Source organism: Rhodnius prolixus, unplaced genomic scaffold, assembly GCF_049639745.1.
Source record: "Rhodnius prolixus isolate KJV_2025 unplaced genomic scaffold, Rpr scaffold_10, whole genome shotgun sequence".
NCBI lineage: Eukaryota > Metazoa > Arthropoda > Insecta > Hemiptera > Reduviidae > Rhodnius > Rhodnius prolixus.
The window spans coordinates 20,101,596-20,121,599 of NW_027411615.1; the positions used below are offsets into that span (position 1 = coordinate 20,101,596).

The 20,004-nt window shown below is 34.4% G+C and overlaps 1 protein-coding gene and 1 long non-coding RNA gene across 3 annotated transcripts in view; one reads left to right on the forward strand and one right to left on the reverse strand.

Annotated features, from left to right (window-relative positions):
• The window catches only part of LOC141457327 (uncharacterized), a 315,830-nt gene that overhangs the window by 162,278 nt on the left and 133,548 nt on the right, over positions 1-20,004 (forward strand). The window lies entirely within an intron of this gene.
• The window catches only part of LOC141457328 (uncharacterized), a 136,725-nt gene continuing 123,145 nt past the window's right edge, over positions 6,425-20,004 (reverse strand). For both annotated transcript variants that reach the window (XR_012460315.1, XR_012460316.1), the window contains 2 exons: positions 15,505-15,720; positions 6,425-6,598 (listed from right to left, as the gene is read on the reverse strand). This is a non-coding gene — a long non-coding RNA (uncharacterized lncRNA). The remainder of the gene's footprint in view (positions 6,599-15,504; positions 15,721-20,004) is intronic.

Here is a 20,004-nt window from a genome sequence, read left to right on the forward strand (position 1 = left end):
GATGACAATTACTAATTTTTATACTACAACACGAGGTGTTAGTTCCAACTAACCTTTTTGCATTTCACTTGATTGTTGTGTAATGAAAGTTATAATGCATTTTTTCCAATTATCCCTTATCTTTTTAATAATTGACTTTAAAGTGATCTTTTATATTTGCCTTTAGCAATCTTACATTTATTGGAAAAACGTCTACCCATGTGTTTTATAGGAAAAATCAAACATTTAAGAGCAAAAGAAACTTACAATTCGCATGGATTTCACTATTTTGATTGTCTACACAAAAATTGATGGCAGATTGAATTTGACGAGTGAGCTTGGCTTGAAATTAGTTCAGTTTTACTGTTCTGAACTGGACATACTCAAATAGATGATGTGTTAGCCGACCGCTAGCTTTTTTGACAACATTAGGCTTAGGAATGGCGCTAAATCATTATTTATTGCATTGAAGCTAAAATATAATTTTCTAGAAATAATTTAATTCTAATAAATGAGTATTTGCTTCATCTATCGTTGCGCTGGAGTGTAAAAACTGTATTTAAAAATAATTATCATTCCCCCGTGCTCTGAAACGAATAAAAATTGTCACCTCAGTGTACTTGTCTACTTATCCAGACATAATAGATAGGCTAGCTTTATTACTAAGGTGGATGCAAATAACAATGTCATAGTCATAGATGTGTATTTACATGTTTTATGTTTGGGGAAACCATCTTGAAATATAAATGGACCATAAAAGTAGCAAAAAAAGATTTATGCGAAATGTGACTATTATGGTTTTTCTTTATGCGCGAGCAATCTGTTGTAAGCCTAACATAAAATAGGAAGAAATAAAAGAAAGAAAAAAGAGTTCCTTAGCTTTTTGATGTTTTACGAAGAAAACGTATTTTTTTTTTTGGAAATGATTTTTAGATCTTACTATTTACTGGCAAAAACTCGTGGAAATAAAAAGAAAACCAATCAAATGTATAAACAAAGTTTTTCTCTTTGATTTATTTTAAGACTTAAACTCCAAATGATATTCGAGTCCTACAGAAAGATGATAAGGCACATGTTGAAAAATATTTAACATACGAGGGTCGTTTGAAAAGTCCGTGCAAAAATAAAAACTACTTAATTTTTTGGGGTAAACCTTTTTTATTTTTCAACATAGTCTCTTTTTAGGTTTATACACTTCGTCCAACGCTGCTCTAGTTTGTTGATCCCTTCCGAATAATAGGATTTGTCCAAGTCTGAAAAATAGCCATTCGTTTCTGCAATCACCTCCTCGTTTGAATAAAATCTTTTTCCCGCCAGCAATTTCTTCATATTGGGGAACAAATAGTAGTCCGAGGGAGCCAAGTCTGGAGAATAGGGGGGATGTGAAACGAGTTGGACCCTATTTCCATTAATTTTGCGACCACAACTGCTGAGGTGTGAGCTGGTGCGTTGTCGTGATGGAAAAGGACTTTTTTGTGGGCCAATCTTGGGCGTTTTTCTTGCAACTCGGTTTTCAAACGGTCCAATAACGATGAATAATATGCACCTGTAATAGTTTTACCCTTTTCCAGATAGTCGATGAGGATTATTCCTTGCGAATCCCAAAAGACAGTCGCCATAATCTTTCCGGCCGAAGGAACGGTCTTCGCCTTTTTTGGCGCAGATTCCCCCTTGGTAACCCATTGTTTAGATTGTTCTTTGGTCTCAGGAGTGTAGTGATGTATCCATGTTTCATCCACAGTGACGAAACGACGCTTAAAGTCATGCGGATTCTTCTGGAACAGCTGCAAACCGTCCTTGCAACACTTCACACGATTTCGTTTTTGGTCAAGCGTGAGAAAATCACTCGACTTCCTCGATTCAAACGAATGCCAAACACAAAGAAATAGACCAATCTGGCTGAAACTTGGTGTGTGTTCTTCCAAGAGATGCTACTAACTAAACATAACCTCGATACGCGCCAGTAGTGCTATCTCTCTGACCTTGCACGGACTTTTCAAACGACCCTCGTAATTTGCCAAATTTTTTGGAGATAAAGTTTAAGGCTAAAAAAGAATGAAGCTTATTTATGAAAGGGAATAGCTCAATGGCTATAATAGCTTACTGAATTTCCAGCAGAGATTCCGGGTTCGAATCCAGCTGCAAGTCGATAGATTTTCTCTTTCTAGAAGCTTCTAACAAATAACTGTTCGAAAAATAAAAGATCCGGGCGCCAACGATCTCCAGTGATATTGACGCCTCTAACCTCTCGGCTACCGTGGCGCCTGAATTCCAATTCCTCAAATCAGTCAAATTAGAATTATTTCTCAGATTAGACTAGCTTCTAAAAAATCTGTTCGATTATTTATTATTGGACTGAAACACACATTTTTTCCTGAAAGCCAATGTAAATTGTGTAATGAGCCTAGGACGATCTTTGTCATTTCTTTACAAAACGTAAAATTTTAAACTGGTTGAGAAATAAATTCTTACAATGTTATTTTAAAGAGGAGCAGGTTTCTAACTTAGTCCAATTTGAAAAATTATTGTGCTTAGATGATATCAAAGCAAACAATATTTGTAAATTTACTATCCAGGGATTAAGAGTAAGATCAATATTATTGTAGGGCTTAAACATGTACTATTGTTGTCCCTCTTGTACTTTTGTGCTTGAATTATTCTCTGACATAACATTCATTTCTTCAAAATATCATTATAATTATCGTCATTTATCTATATGTTAAGATGCTGAAGAATTCCATTATATTATCTAATAAGGTTACTTATACCCATATGTATTTTTTATGTGAATTTCACTATTTTTACAGGATTTCAAAGAACCCCAGCACTAGTGTCAAATTAATATTTTGAAATGTTTATATGTTTATCAGCTTGTATGGTCACCCGCTTGCTTTGGTGAAAACTTGAAAGCAATAAAATTATTATTATTATTATTATTATTATATCGACGCGTCTTAAATGAACAAATAGTTGATTTATGAATTCCCAATTTACGACATTTGAAATTAAGCGTTTCAGTTTTAGCTTTTGTTTTTATCCTATCGTAACACGCATATTTATTGTCGGATTCGAACCTAAATCCATCATTAATCGGCTAGGAGTAGATATTTCAATTTCTCTTAAGTTTCTGCCTCACACTACACTTGCTTAATCAATACAACAAAATATGCGTGAAATGATTGATAAAATCCAAGATATTATCTAACACTGCGGACCTAACCATAGTTTTAATTTTCCTTATTTGCGAAAATGTTTTTCAAAGCGAGAGAGAAAAAAAAATTGAAATAAAGTACAATAATTTTAAAGAAATGAAAAAGTTTTCTTTAAAGTATAAAAGCTGTATTGTGTAATGGAATATATCTAAAAGTGTAAAGAAATTTCAACTAAAGGAAGAAGTTGAAAAAAGTCAAGATTTATGAAGCTAAGTATAGAATTAATGGAATTTCTTATAACACAACCTATTCCAGTGCATGATCTCAGGTTATTTTAAGTTCTTTAGATATTTAAAATATACAATATAATTGTAATTTTAAATTTGTAAATATTAAATAAAAAAAATTTAAACTATATTTCTTAAAGCAGTCACAAAACTTACAAGAAATACGTGGGTCGTTTGAAAAGTCCGTGCAAAGTCAGAGAGATAGCACCACTGGCGCGTATCGAGGTTATGTTTAGTTAGTAGCATCTCTTGGAAGAACACACACCAAGTTTCAGTCAGATCGGTCTATTTCTTTGTGTTTGGCATTCGTTTGAATCGAGGAAGTCGAGTGATTTTCAAAAAATAGACGAAAAAGAATTTCGTGTGTTGATTAAACACTACTTTATGAAAGGCAAAACGCCTCAGGAGACTAAAGAGAAGCTTGATAAACATTATGGTGATTCTGCACCTTCGATTAGAACAGTTTATAAGTGGTTTCAAAATTTTCGGAGTGGCCATATGGGCACAAGTGACGCTGAACGTTCTGGACGCCCTGTTGAGGTTACTACTCCAGAAATCATTGATAAAATCCATGATATGGTGATGGATGACAGAAGAGTGAAGGTGCGTGAGATTGCTAGTGCTGTGGGCATCTCGAATGAACGGGTGCATAATATTTTGCATCAACATTTGGACATGACAAAGCTATCCGCAAGATGGGTGCCGCGATTGCTCACGCTTGACCAAAAACGTAATCGTGTGAAATGTCGCAAGGACGGTTTACAGCTGTTCCAGAAGAATCCGCAGGACTTTAAGCGTCGTTTCGTCACTGTGGATGAAACATGGATACATCACTACACTCCTGAGACCAAAGAACAATCTAAACAATGGGTTACCAAGGGGGAATCTGCGCCAAAAAAGGCGAAGACCGTTCCTTCGGCCGGAAAGATTATGGCGACTGTCTTTTGGGATTCGCAAGCAATAATCCTCATCGACTATCTGGAAAAGGGTAAAACTATTACAGGTGCATATTATTCATCGTTTTGGACCGTTTGAAAACCGAGTTGCAAGAAAAACGCCCAAGATTGGCCCACAAAAAAGTCCTTTTCCATCACGACAACGCACCAGCTCACACCTCAGCAGTTGTGGTCGCAAAATTAATGGAAATAGGGTCCAACTCGTTTCACATCCCCCCTATTCTCCAGACTTGGCTCCCTCGGACTACTATTTGTTCCCCAATATGAAGAAATTGCTGGCGGGAAAAAGATTTTATTCAAACGAGGAGGTGATTGCAGAAACGAATGGCTATTTTTCAGACTTGGACAAATCCTATTATTCGGAAGGGATCAACAAACTAGAGCAGCGTTGGACGAAGTGTATAAGCCTAAAAGGAGACTATGTTGAAAAATAAAAAAGGTTTACCCCAAAAAATTAAGTAGTTTTTATTTTTGCACGGACTTTTCAAACGACCCTCGTAGTATCATCTACAGAAGTGTATATTTACTAAACCGTTTTCCTTTAAGAAAATCTGCACTTAAATATTAATTACTCCACGCATTTAAAGCATTGCTCAAAACAATCTCATATTTTTATTTATTTAATTGCAAAAATCTAATTGTTTTTAAATTTTAATTTTGTTCGCCAAGACCATTGGCGGGAATTTCTCATTGCACTATTTGAGGATAGTGTTTTCTCATTTTAGTAGCACTGAAGAACTCAATTTGCCAAGGGAATTGCAGAAGCTTATCGAAAGAGAAAAATCTAAATTCAATTTTTCTGATGCTGGTGGTGATAAAGCGTGGATTTGTGCGAACCCCAGTTCGAATCCCGCGTATATTAGGAAAAATATTAATAGTAAAGTACGAGGTGTGGCTATTAAATATCGAGACTGATGTTGCTACAGAAGAACTATGCATGCGCCAAATCCTAACGACCGACAGCTGTGCAGCGTAAAGCCGTCTCTTTCGATTGCAGCGTCTCACGTGTTTGTAGAGAAATCTGTCTGACCGGAACCGTCGTTTGTGTAAGAGGTGTTAGTTTCGTTTTGCCGAAAACATGATACTACACACCTAGTAGAGCAACCAATTGTGAAATTTCACATCTAAACTTGATAAAACCGCTACTGAAACTTATCTTTTATTGAAAGAAGTTTATGGCGATGAATGATAATCATGTGCGTGAGTTTTTGAGTGGTTCAAGCGTTTCCAAGATGGCCGAGACGACGTCGGAGATGATGACCGCCAGGGTCGCCCTTCCACGTCCAAAACGGATGAAAATATCGATTATAATTCATCAACATTACTACCGTGAGGTACTTGCTCAACTCCGTGAAAGAGTAAGGAAAAAACGACCCGATTTGTGGAAGAACAAGTCGTAGGTTCTCCATCAAGACAATGCGCCGGCTCACACTGCATTGTCTGTCAAGACGTTTCTAGCCAAGTACAAAATCCCAGTTTTAGGCCATCCGCCTTATTCGCCTGACCTGGCCCCTTGTGACTTTTATCTGTTCCCTAAAGTCAAATCTACATTAAAAGGAACACGATTTCTGTCCGTTGAAGCTGTGAAAGAAAAAGCGGTACGCGTCATGCAGGAGCTCACAGAAAAAGACTTCCAGCACTGTTTCGAACAATGGTAAATTCGCATGGAGCATTGTAGGGATAGGGGAGGGGTGTATATTGAAGGTGATAATAACTAATTATGTATAAATTTAAAATAAAATGTTTTATAGCAATAGTCTCGTTATTTAAAGCCACACCTCGTATGTGCTTCCCCTCCTGTCCTCGAAACCTAATTGGTAGTTGGACGTTAAGCCAAACCTGAACAAAAATATAGGCCTTTACTTTTACTTTACAAAAACATCCGGGCTAAATTCAGTTTCAGAAAATTTGACATGTTTGAAATCCTAATGTTTGTGTACATTCAGAGAGTAATTGAATGAGTTATTTTAAAAAGAGCACAAGTGAAGTAAAGTAAAATTTAAAGGAGAGTAAAAATGTTAATTATCTAATTATTTTAATAATAGTGGAGAGTTCGGCACAATGGGTAGTGCATTGAATCCTGGGTGCCAGTCCAGCCTGACTTTAGATTTTTCTCTTCCCATCCTACAGTTCACTTTACAGTAAAGTGCAGCAGTGACGTGAGAACCCTGTTTGTAGGCTTGCATTGCACTGAGAGCGCCAATGACCGCCAGTGTTGATGCACCTTAAATGAAAACAAAACAAAAGAATAAATGAACTAATTCAATTTATTGTTTGACATTTTTAGAAGATACATATACAGGGTGTACAGGGTGTATGCGGAGGAGTGGTCGAAACTTCGGGAGATGATTCAGCAGCTCAAATGCAACAAAAAATATTCCCTTCACTTTGGCCCGATTCTCAATAGTGTCCAAGATATCTGCATTTTTTCCGTTGATATTCGCGTTTTTCACCATAAAAACGGCCGTAACTTTTCTATCCTTTATCCTACAACAAATCTGCTTATTCGAAACGAAAGAGCATTAAATTTCCTATAAATTTGTTAAATACAGAGCCTCAAAACCTTTCTTATAACAATGAAATTTTTACTTTAACGTCTATAAAATTCGTTCTCGATGATTTTTGTTAAAATTTTCAACTGTATTTTTTCAATGATTAATGAATCACGGAGTCACATAATTTCAGAAAAAGTTGCGCATTTATTGAGCTTCAAGATCATATGGATTTTTTTGGTTTTTAATAAAACCCTACCCCGAAAACTTAATGCAGAAAACTGGGATTTTGCGTAACCGACTTTTCATTACTAATTTACTCAAATGCCAATTTTTGGAGAAGGATCAAAAAGAAAAGTAACCAAAAGAAAAAGTAAAAAAAGTAACAAAAAAACGGAAGTAAAAAATAAAGTAGCAAAAAAACACATTAGTAAAAAAGTGCTATGGAAGGTGCCTAAAATTGCTACAAAAATCGTTCGAACTATTCAAACAAGAAGTGGGAAAGAATTGTGGCAAATTTTTTAGTTTCTTGACTACAATTGTTTGTGCAACTTAAGTCATGATTTTGTTATTATTTTTTGCCGAACTTTCGACCAAGGGACCAGGTCAACTTCAAGGTTTATTGACAATATAACATTTTTACATTATTATTGTTAAGTTAGAGTGTCTTCAGTCCTATCTGCTTATGAACTACCTATGAACTTACGTAAATCTTTCTTATGTAACTCTATGAAGTGATTTTTTTTTTGTGTAAAAATGTCTTTCAAAATAAGTGGTTCAATTTTGAGAATTGAGACCAGCTCCATAAACGCAAAAAAATAAAAGTGACAAATGAGGGTATGAGACTCTGAATTTTATTCTCACGCCCTGTCCACAACACCTGATCGGTTACTGACGTAAAGTTTGTCTGTGGGGGCAAAAAATTAGGCACTACATGACTTTCATTCTCACGCTAGGTCTATTTTTAATAATACTTTAAGGAAGTGATAAAACGACGCATGTAAGGTGAACATATTTTTTAATTCGATCTGGATTAGAATTCAAATTTATTCACCTTTTAAAGGACTTATTTTTATATATGTAGATAAAAGTGCAACGTGTCAAACGCCACTAATTAAAAAAAAAAAAAGAAAAAAAAGAAGTGCTTAGAAAAAGGTATTAAATGAAAACATCTATGAGTCATAATGAGTCATACGTTACTAAAGAGACTTCGTCTGCAATGCTGAGCTAACGGCAGCGCTATAAAGTACTTTGAGGGGTGTATTACACGCTAGCATTAAAGATATGCATTTCAAGTTTGTTGGTGATATTTAGTAACAAGTTACTTTAATTACAAGTTTAACTATTATATGTGCTTACATGATAGATGTAAATAGCAGCTACTCCAGGCTGTTGTGTGTATTTTGCCACCCAAATACCTTTATGTTCTGCTTTCCCAACCAAGCTTTGGATCAAAATTAAGTTATTAAGACAGTGGAAGATAGATAAATGAATTCAAATGTAAAGTTTAATTTTAATTACAAATGTTTTCATGTTGAATTGAATTTGTTTGTTTATTTTTTTTAATCCTTTATTGAAATTCGCTTATTGCAACGGCTGTTGCAACAAGCGAATGTGATTTAATATAGTGTCTTGATTGAAGATTGGAGAAGGCACCCAGTGGCTCCACTCCATTGACGTGATCAGATCACTATACTGTTATGAGAAGAGTAGGTCGCGGGGCCATCTTCTCTTCAATCTCCTCGGAGGATTGCCTGGTAATGTGGAAGAAGATAAGTGTTCAATTAAAGGATTAGGATGAGCTGCTGTAAAGGAATGAAATTTGAAGAAACGAGTAAGGTCGTTTGTTGAAAGGGATTTTGAGATCATTATGAATGGTGAGGTTAGAAATGGAGCGTTAAGCAGTTTTCGTAGTATTTTTGACTGTAAAGTCTGGATGCGTAAAGAATTGGAACGTTTAGTCGATCCCCATTCTTCGATGCCGTATGGCAAAATAGGTGGCAGCAACAATAGGTATAAGAGTCTTTTGTTTTGTCAGTTGAGTTTAGATCGTTTGTCAAGTAGTCTGGCGAAAAGTTTGTAGCGTTGGTTAGTTTCTTGTCTTTTCAGTCTAGTAAGGGGATTCCATGTCAACCGTTTGTCTTAGCTACAGTCCAAGGTATCGTACTTTGTCCACAGTTGGTACAGGAATTTGGTTCAAGATGATGGGAGGTAGGATTTTTTCGTCTTACGAGTAAATACTATATATTTTGATTTCGTAACGATAGTTTTGATTCGCCATTTGATAAGCCAGTCCTGTAAGTGGTTGCTGTGTGTTTGAAGAGCCCGAGTAGCGGTAAGAGGATCAGAATGAGGAGATAAGATAGCAGTATCATCAGCAGAGGTTGAAAGAGCGGTATTTGGATGGTGAAATATATGTGCTACAAAAGGAGTAAAGAAGAGGACCTAGGACACTGCCCTGAGGAACACCAGCTCTGGTTAGATGGATGTAGGTAGGATTTGAGGATAATTTGTTTTTAAATAGTAATTTTCGTTCTCTTAAAATTGATCAATAAGTAATGGAATTCTTTTTCTTTCTTAATATAAGTTTACAGACAAACAGTAATAAAAATAATTTTAGTTATTTTCCAAAATTTTAGGCCCAGATAAGTGTACCCTTATCAGTGACTTTGATTGGGTGAAGGTTACTTTGAAGGTTTCCAAAACCTACGCTTATTATTAAAAACATATTCTGTTCTTTTAGGTTAAATAATATTTAAGTATAATAAGTTTTGAACGGCACGTCATCAGTCCCTCTAATTATTATTTGTTTCAACCTTGAGAAATATTAAGGATTGAGGATAATATTATGTTAATGTAACTTGACAAGCTGTAGCTTGGGGTAAACATGGGGACTGTTCTTGTCATGTGCCAGCGTAATATTGCTAAGTTCCTTCTGTATAGTCACCCCTAATTCACTTTCTTTACTAGCAAAACGTGCGGAGATGTTGGTGAGTAAGTAGGACGGATAACAAGGGGATGTGGAAATGTATACGAAGAAGAAATACGAGGGGTTGCCCTCAATAGGGGGGAAGAATTCTCTCTTTTATGAGATGACTAACAAGGTGACGTAACCGCACAATCTATAGATTGAAACAGGTTTTTCTCTCTCTGAGCGATAAGATCCCCTTCTGCAGTTTGTTATTCTTCTTCTTTGCAATGACAGTCACCCTACAAACTGCGAATATCTCTTTTCGTTTAATCTCTCATTGGTAAAAACCTGAATTTACTCCATTAATGGGAGAAACTGGGCAATGGCGAAAATATGAATAAATAATTCTAAAATAATCCTCGCCCGATGATCCGCTATGCTCGACATGCTTGGAGAGTTAGGTACATCTGGATCACAGATTCATCCTAGAATTTATTAACATATACAGGGTTTTCATTTTAAGACGGCTCAAATGCATTTCATGTTTAAACGGTTGATCTGAGCAAAAAATGGTAGAGGAAAAATTTGTTGCCCGTCAACTGTAGTTTCAGAATATGTGACTTGATTTTAGATTCCTGCCCGCAAACGCGGCTGACGCGCGACCAAAAGTGAGGGTTCGCAGTTGACCTCCATTTTCATATACTACACAGTTTTGAAACCGCAATTCGATATCTTAAAAATTAAAGGTGCTAGGCCATTTCAAAATCTGGTATTTATTAATCATATTTCAATTTTTTAATTTGTTATCAAAGAAAAAGAAGAGCACACGATAGGTCATTTTTATGTATTTTTTCATCCCCTTTCTACTGAAAATATTGCCAAAGCAGTAAAGCTAGTACTTTTCTTAATATCGGGAAATAAGTAGTATTCCGAGTGATTTTTCTAAGAAAAATCAAATGTTAAGAGGTTTAGATATTCTCAAGCATACACAAAATAGGCAAAAATTAATTTTACATCTGTTACAAACAAGGTTCAATAATTATTTGGTAATTTTGGGAGAGTTGCGTTTAATTACCAAAAAAAAATTGGAAACCACCTGCCCCATATTTAAGTGATCAACATCTTCCATGTAAAGGATCAAACTTATTCCTTAATTTATCAAATAATGCACTTTACTCAACTTGTGAAACATGTACTGTGCCTTCAAAGGTGCCTCCTCTGGCTCGTAAGCCAGGTTAGCATGGAGGTTATCAACTGCTCTTCTTTCTCTTTGATAACAAGCTAAAAAATTGGAAAATAAATACCAGATTTTGAAATGGCCTAGCACAGGGGTCGGCAACCCGCGGCTAGCGAGCCGCATGCGGCTCTTTTATCCAAATTGTGTGGCTCTTCAGCCTGTCAAAAATATATTGTATATTTTAATTTTTAATGAAACAAATGAAAAGTTCATTTATTAAAGTAAAGATATTTTTTCAAAAATGAATTTAAATGTGATAAGTTTGAAATTGAATTAAAATAAAGTACGTTATTATAATAATATTTTCATCCAAACACAGGTTTAGTTATTATTTATTTGTTTATTTACTTTGCAATATGTGAAAATAAATATATAAAACATTTATATGTTATTGAATATCATAAAGTAATAATTTGAGATTACAAATGATCTACAGAGTTCTTTACTCCTCATCCTTGCGGCTCTTGGTAAGATTTATTAAAATTATTTAAAGAAAAATGGCTCTCTACTTAAAATAGGTTGCCGACCCCTGGCCTAGCACTTTTAATTTTAAAGATATCGAATTGCGGTTTCCGGTTTCTTTCATAACTTTTTATACTCTTTGTTAAAACTGTGTATATGAAAATGGGGGTCAACTGCGTATGCGGGCAAGAATCTAAAATCAAGTCACATATTCTGAAACTAGAGTTGACGGGCAACAAATTTTGCCTCTACCATTTTTTGCTCAGATCAACCGTTTAAGCATGAAATGCAGTTGAGCCGTCTTAAAAAGAATACCCTGTATATGCATAATCAAGGGTTCTATTTGAATTGAAGAATTCTATACCTAAACTATTTAAATTCTACGCTGAAATTTATGGTAAAACGTCAATCAAAAACTATAAGTTAAAAAAAAAATATGGGTAAGGAAAACAATACGGAAAACTACACAGATCGGAAATAATAATTTCGGAAATATTTACTTTGATTCATCCTATTTATTCAAATTTAAAGAAAAATGTTCGGCACAGAGTTCGGAAAGAACTCTGCACAAAAGAAACAAACAGGTGATTGGTGGATATCCATTATATTAATTTAGTTTATTACAGTGATGATGTTTTAATAATGGAAGTGTGGCCGTGATGATTAAAGATGAACTATGAAGGAGAAATAGAAGTAGTAGGTAGAGTGGGCTGAATGGACGACAGGTGTTGCGAGCGTACGACGGCAACCAGCAGTCTTGTTCGCCAAACACGATAAATATAAAAGATGATATATAGTATAAGGAGGTATTGTTGCGGGTCTGCTACACCGCTAGGTTGACGTTGCACCAACAAAACTTCTAAATATTCTACTCATGCTTTTCTACCTGCAAGCCAACCTACAAACTCCATACTTATACGAGGGTCGTTTGAAAAGTCCGTGCAAAAATAAAAACTACTTAATTTTTTGGGGTAAACCTTTTTTATTTTTCAACATAGTCTCCTTTTAGGCTTATACACTTCGTCCAACGCTGCTCTAGTTTGTTGATCCCTTCCGAATAATAGGATTTGTCCAAGTCTGAAAAATAGCCATTCGTTTCTGCAATCACCTCCTCGTTTGAATAAAATCTTTTTCCCGCCAGCCATTTCTTCATATTGGGGAACAAATAGTAGTCCGAGGGAGCCAAGTCTGGAGAATAGGGGGGATGTGAAACGAGTTGGAACCCTATTTCCATTAATTTTGCGACCACAATTGCTGAGGTGTGAGCTGGTGCGTTGTCGTGATGGAAAAGGACTTTTTTGTGGGCCAATCGTGGGCGTTTTTCTTGCAGCACGGTTTTCAAACGGTCCAATAACGATGAATAATAATGCACCTGTAATAGTTTTACCCTTTTCCAGATAGTCGATGAGGATTATTCCTTGCGAATCCCAAAAGACAGTCGCCATAATCTTTCCGGCCTTTTTTGGCGCAGATTCCCCCTTGGTAACCCATTGTTTAGATTGTTCTTTGGTCTCAGGAGTGTAGTGATGTATCCATGTTTCATCCACAGTGACGAAACGACGCTTAATGTCCTGCGGATTCTTCTGGAACAGCTGCAAACCGTCCTTGCAACACTTCACACGATTTTGTTTTTGGTCAAGCGTGAGCAATCGCGGCACCCATCTTGCGGATAGCTTTGTCATATCCAAATGTTGATGCAAAATATTATGTACCCGTTCATTCGAGATGCCCACAGCACTAGCAATGTCACGCACCTTCACTCTTCTGTCATCCATCACCATATCATGGATTTTATCAATGATTTCTGGAGTAGTAACCTCAACAGGGCGTCCAGAACGTTCAGCGTCACTTGTGCCCATATGGCCACTCCGAAAATTTTGAAACCACTTATAAATTGTTCTAATCGAAGATGCAGAGTCACCATAATGTTTATCAAGCTTCTCTTTAGTCTCCTGAGGCGTTTTGCCTTTCATAAAGTAGTATTTAATCAATACACGAAATTCTTTTTCGTCCATTTTTTGAAAATCACTCGACTTCCTCGATTCAAACGAATGCCAAACACAAAGAAATAGACCGATCTGGCTGAAACTTGGTGTGTGTTCTTCCAAGAGATGCTACTAACTAAATATAACCTCGATACGCGCCAGTAGTGCTATCTCTCTGACTTTGCACGGACTTTTCAAACGACCCTCGTATTATTAACCACTTTTATTCAACAAAAATTATTGCCTAAAAATTGAATATTATTAAATAACTTGCTATACATTAGCGCATTAGAAAAAAGTAAAGTAATTTCCTACATTTTTTCAGGCAGGCTTTAAGTCCAATTACCTAATTAGGTGTCCTGTGGGAGGTAACTAGCTAACTTACTTTACTAAAAATTTCTCATTTAACCCTTTAATTAAAATCCAAGGCCTAAACCGGGAATCGAACATTTTAGATTTGCGGGCCACAGCAGAGGTCACCAAAGTGGTCTATAACAGGGTGAACCAGTAAGTAATGTCCATAGGCCTACTGTGTGTAGTACATCTAAAGTGGAGTTAAATGACGTATTGACCAACTTCATATTTTCCACTGTTCTTGAGTGACGTCACTTGAATTTTTTTTTTCTAAAATCCTTACTTTTTTCCAATAAAAATGTTATTACTCAGAAAGTTTTAGTCCGAATTTGATTCTGATGACACGGTTAGAAAGACAGATAAATTTCCTGAAAATTGATACCATTTCGAAGCATAAGTTATTCTCTAAACAGCCTCAATCTTTCTCCGAATGCTGGAAAAATAAAAGTAATCGAAATTTTTATGAAAACTCATTAGGCCCTTATGAGATCATTATCAGACCTAGATGCTGGCACTTTTTATAAAAGTTTCCTTGTTTAATGGGCTTTCAAACGGTATTTCATTTTCCAGGATTCCTTTTATCTTCGTATGAGAAATTACGTTTTTTTTGCAAGAAAACGTGTTCACGAGCACTCAACAGTGTTAGTTTATCAAGTTGTTTAATTCATTGAAAACTCTTTTAGATGGACCAATAAGTCAATTTTTAAGTAGATTGTCTTAAAATAAGGAGGTCAAAGGTTACAAATTGCACTTAAAAAAAAAAAAAAAAAAAAAAAGGTTCTAAGGGTTGTTAAGGCTTATTCACATTTTTTTCTTTTTCAACAGGGTAGTTGTGTGTGAAATTGTAATTTGGAGTAAATACAAACTATATGATTTTTTTTAAATAAAAATAGCACTTTTTCGAAAAATATTTCTCAACATTTTCTCAAATTTGTTTTTTTTTGGGGGGGGCAATTTGTAACCTTTGACCTCTCCAACTTCTTATCTTGGCAATTCTCATCTCCTAAACACGCGTAATTTCTTTATCGAAGCGATCTAATCTATAATATTTTATTAAATTACTTTAATAAATGTTTAAAATCATAAAATAAATGTACGAACACAGTACCTAATAGATAGTTTCATTTTAATTAACTGAAAATTATTTTTATGGGGGTCGATGGAGATTTCGAAAAATTATATAGGGGTCCATGATCAAAAAAGTTCGGCGACCCATGCTCTACTACCATTATTTAAATCCTATTCAAACTATGTGAGCAGTTACCAATTTTCTTTCCTTCAAACTCGAGTCTGTGTCACAACTTCTTCCCAGATTATTTGAATTGCAAAATCGTTACTGTTATCCGTTTCGGATCCGCAATCAACAACAGCTATCTCTTCCTTCTTCAAGCCGTTGCCAGAAGTTATGTTAACAAGAGTTATGATGATGTTGCTAAACATTTAATTCCATAAACTTCTTTACAATCCTCTGAAGAAGGTAAAAAATTTACCGAAACGTTAGTATAAAGTAACAAAATTTGTTGTTTGTATTTATGACCGCACCTCGATATTCCCCAAATTCATCAATCAACAACGGTCGAAAAAAAACCAAAACCATCGTTCTTAACTATCTTTTACAAATATATTTCTATAACCTATTTATATCAACCAAAACTAGACTGCAATGAAAAAAGTTATGCACTTACGTACTTCTTATTCCATAAATGTTAATAATTTGTTTTCCGAATGTTCATCCTCAATTTCTGGAAGCCCTTTATCTGAGTTCGCCAGAAAGAGAAGAACTCTGTACGATCTCTCTGTCCTGAGGAGTTGCCTGTAACTGGTAATGAAACTTGTCTTCTGCCGATTAATCTTCATTCTCATCGATTTCCACATTTTTCCACAAGATTATCCAATAGAGTTTCCCTAAAAAAACATTTTATCATTATTACCACCGTAAGTTTTAAAACTTGTACAACACAAAAAGTAAATCTGTGATATTTTCTTAACATTGTTGCCCTCATTAGGCTGCTTTCAAAAATACAAATTTAGTTTTAACTCCGTGATTCAAATTTAAACAGTAACCAAATCTAACTTTGTCGTTTTCTATTTTAATGTACATGTATATGTGATTACTCAGAATAAAGGGCATAATAGAGATCAATCAGAAAAATAATTTAGAATAGAGTTAAAATATAGTGCCTATTTATGGAGATGTAATGCACATTTTATTGTTATTATAGCAAAAAAAAAAAAAAATATATAAAAGAACTGGCCAGCATTAGGGTCTGTGACTAAAAAATATTAATGAAAAGTTAATACAGTAAAATAAATCAAATGATACCATTGAAGTATTAATGAAATGATGGGTACTCGCTGATTTGAGTATCTTTTGGCGATTAATCAACCCTTACACTTAACTTTTTAAACTGTAAGTTTTTTTTAATAAAAGATTTAGGCACCTTTTAGATAGATTTTTCTTTTTGTCTTTCTGCAAAGTAATATATCTACATTACAGATTTCCTTAACATTTGGAATAAGTAATATTTTCATTACATACTGATATGGTATTAAGTTGGTGTAAGAGCAGGGATAGCACTTTAATATCAACTTAGAAAAAAACCCAACTTTCTGACAAACTTTATCGAAATCGGGCTAAGATTTACATTTTTTTTTTTGTTTTCTTTTTTTGGCATTGGCTTCCGCCATACAGCCAGCATCGTCTAGGTGCTTATCACTAGAATATCACTCACTCTCCATTCTTACCTACAAATACATTCGCCTCACACATTCATCATTCTACTATATACTGCTATTTACATAAACTACTGCTAATGGATGGAGCAGCACTCTGTGCTCCTGCCATCCTTCTCGCTTAACCAAAATTAAAATCACGTAATCCTTCTCTAAGCATTTTGTTCCATTCATTCTAATTCGGCTATTGCTTCTAAATACATTCATATTTCATTGCTAGCTCTGCTATCGACTTAAGCACATAACTGTTGGTGGAGAATATAATGTCTTCGTAGCGAAATGGTGCATCTAAATACCTGTATATATCGTCAAACATTCGTTTCCTTTCTACCACATAACGTGGACATATCATTATTACATGTTTGAAATCCTCCTCCTCATTGCAATCTACGCAAAGAGGAGAGGACCTTTTGTTGATCCTGTGTAGATACGATCCGCACACCGCGTGGTTCGCTCTCAGCCTGCTTATTGTCGTAACAACCCATTTATTAGTGACAGTTCCCTTAAACCATGGTTGTCTAGGTAGCTGATCTGCCATAGTTTTATAGAATCTACCTTTATCACCATTATTGTAATCTGTCTGCCATTTTTGTAGTGCTGCTTTTGCAATTATACCCTTGATATCGGTGTGTGGTAATTTATAATTAGCCATTTCCCCACTATTGGTGGCTTCCTTTGCAAGTGTATCAACAATTTCATTCTCTTTTATACCACAATGACCTCTTACCCACAAAAATTTAATGCAGACTCCCTTTAAGATTTACATTATAAATATGAATATATAGGTTTCGTGACCGTACATTGTTAAACTTAGGATTCAAGATTGGCGAGGAATCGGTGAAATAAAAAACAAACTCGTCTTCTTGCCAACGTTTCGACAAATATATTGTCCTCTTCAGGACCTGGATATTACAAATGCAAACAATTCAGTAACACAGAAAATTAGTAAAAACAGTAATATAAAAATAAAAATACAATAATAAAAATAAATAAATAGATAGATAGTTTGATAGACATTACTGTCTGTGTAAGTTAAAGGTTGTGCTACTTATAATCTACAAATATTTTGTAGTAATTGTAGTCAGCATAGGGGTCTGTGACATCTAATATATTCTATAAAATATTAATGAAAAGTTATTGTAGTAAAATTACCTAAATAATATCAATGAAGTATTCATGAAATGTTGGGTACTTGCTGATTTGTGTACCATTTGGCGTTTAATCAAACCTTATAACTTTTTATATATATATTAACTATTCCTAACTTTTTAAACTGTAAGTTTTTGTTAAGGAGATTTTTGACCCTTTTGGATAGAGTTTCCTTTTTGTCTGTTCGATAAAGTTACATATCCGTAACTTTCAAAGTAAGAGCTTATTCACTTATCTTTTAAAGATTCACCCAGCTTTATTCTTTTTGTCACTTTATTATTTTTATCATCTTTTTTTTTTTTTTTTTTTGTAGCTTTACAAGGTTTATTTGACGTTACTTTTATGATTTGTATCACTTATATTTACTTTCGTTTTATTGGTCACGCTATTTTTGAACTCTTTTGCATGGGATTTCTCCTTCAATAAATAATTTACTAATATTTTTTCTTATTTGTTCAAATTCCTAAATTTTTCCTAACTAGTAACCATAGTCTGACAAAAATAACCAGTGCCAAAGGAGCACATTTAAATTTTTAAAAAATAGAAATGTATTAACTTTAAAGTAGGTGTTGGCACTTACATGATTATTGAGTCACACGAAATTGGGTTATTTTAACAATCTAGTAGCTTTTTACTTAGAGTAGTGTGGGAAAATTGTTTTACTTGACACAGAACTGAGAAGTGCCTCAAACCATTTCTGGCAATAGCTCTATGTTTGCGTCAGAACTAATTACGAATGGTTAACACAATTGAATTATGTGTTCTCCATATGGCTTGCTAGCTAGTGTTACCTCTGTATTCCTGTGTTTGAATAGCAAGGCAATGGAAGACGTTTGGTAAAGTGGGCAAATGACATCTAGTGTGGATACTACCTGATGTGGAAGTGGGCCACGGCTATGCAGAGCAGTAACCTACTGCTGTTAGAACTGGTGTAAAGGGGACATTTTCTCTCTGTCTCCCTAATACACACACCCTAAACTAATTGTACTTAATTATGCAGTAATAGGGTTATCTGATAAAACGTTTGCCTATTATCTCCACAAAACTAGTAAACTTTTCCCATTGTTATCAGTTATCACATTCTTACTTAAATCATTTCTAATAATTCTTAAATCCAATTTTATGTACAAAATCCATTACATGAAAAAGAAACAATTAAACAAGCGTTTTTTTAATGGAAAAAAAGCAGAAAATGGAATATACATTTTTGATTGAATCAATAACCTTTCCAGTATTTTTAATTCTATTTCTTATTTTACAACAAGCGAAGCATATGTTCTAAACCTACTACAAGCCGAACCTCATAATTCTTCTCAATGCTACTCAATAAAATGATATGTTCGTTAGGTTGGCTGAAAAAGACGGTTTTAGAACGTTCTTCCGCGCTTTAGGCCTAGACCTAGACGTTGCAAGAGCATTCTCGCAAGTTGTTAATTGATTTTTTAAATAGTTACTTATTTAACAAGTGTGGAAAGTAGTACTTTTCCTCACGCGAGGCAGGGTTTGCACGCACGAGCGAGCCAAGCGAGGCGAGTGCAAGTGCAAATTGCCGAGTGTGAGGAAAATACTTGACACTCGAGTTAAATATTATATTTTTTCTGCAACCATTAGATTTATTAACTAAAAAAATTAAAAATTTCATTTTTACAGTCTACAAAAAGTAATTTATTTATTATAAACATTTATTGTTATATTACAATTATTTACATTACTTACGTATTTACATTACTTATTACATTTTCTGCTGTTTCTTTTATTGATGGAGTTTTCTAAACAGACATCACTAGAATCCATTTTAAATTTCTATAAGGTAACACTATAACCTTTTTAACTGTTATAATTAAAAATATCTACTTATTTATTAAAGTATTATTTTTATTTCTATATTCCTTTCAATTTTTATTTTATTTTTTAATATTTGTTTTTTAATTATTTAGTTACGTTAAATAAGCTTATTAAAGTTTTACAGAAAATATTTATGTTAATAACAAAACTTCTTATATCAAGGAAGCACAATAAAGTTTTTCCACTCACTAGTGAGGAAAGTGACACTAATGGGAATTTTTCCCCACTAGTGAGGGAAGTTGGGCATTACACAGCTGATTTTAATTGAGTAATGAGAACATTCCTACATGGTTGCAGAAAAAAAATATTACTCTTTTCTTCTTTTTTAAACGTTTTGTAAAATATAGTCTGTAGTATAATATAGTTTTAAAAAATATTAAACGTCTTTATAATATAGGGAAAATCCTCCGTTATAACTGTAATTTTTTTTTAAAACAACCTAGATCTGATAGATTTTGAGAA